We start from the raw sequence: 228 nt of genomic DNA, 5'->3' as shown, positions 1-228 counted from the left end.
TGATTTTGCTAACCCTCTTGTATTTCTTTATATATATATATATATATATATATATATATATATATACTATATACTATGCTGTATATATAATTCAATTTTAGAAGATCTGACCTCAGTGAGATTATTTATAATTGAATTTTTTTAATTAATTCAGTGTAATGTAAGTAAGTTCTGACCTCTCTGGGAGACTCCTGTCCTCTTGTACTTGTGTGGCCCCGCCCCTCTCTT

This window comes from Sinocyclocheilus anshuiensis, unplaced genomic scaffold (genome assembly GCF_001515605.1).
Source record: "Sinocyclocheilus anshuiensis isolate Anshui unplaced genomic scaffold, SAMN03320099.WGS_v1.1 scaffold274, whole genome shotgun sequence".
Taxonomy (NCBI): Eukaryota; Metazoa; Chordata; class Actinopteri; order Cypriniformes; family Cyprinidae; genus Sinocyclocheilus; species Sinocyclocheilus anshuiensis.
The sequence above is the reverse complement of the archived record's forward strand: the minus strand, read 5'-3'. Positions refer to the sequence as shown.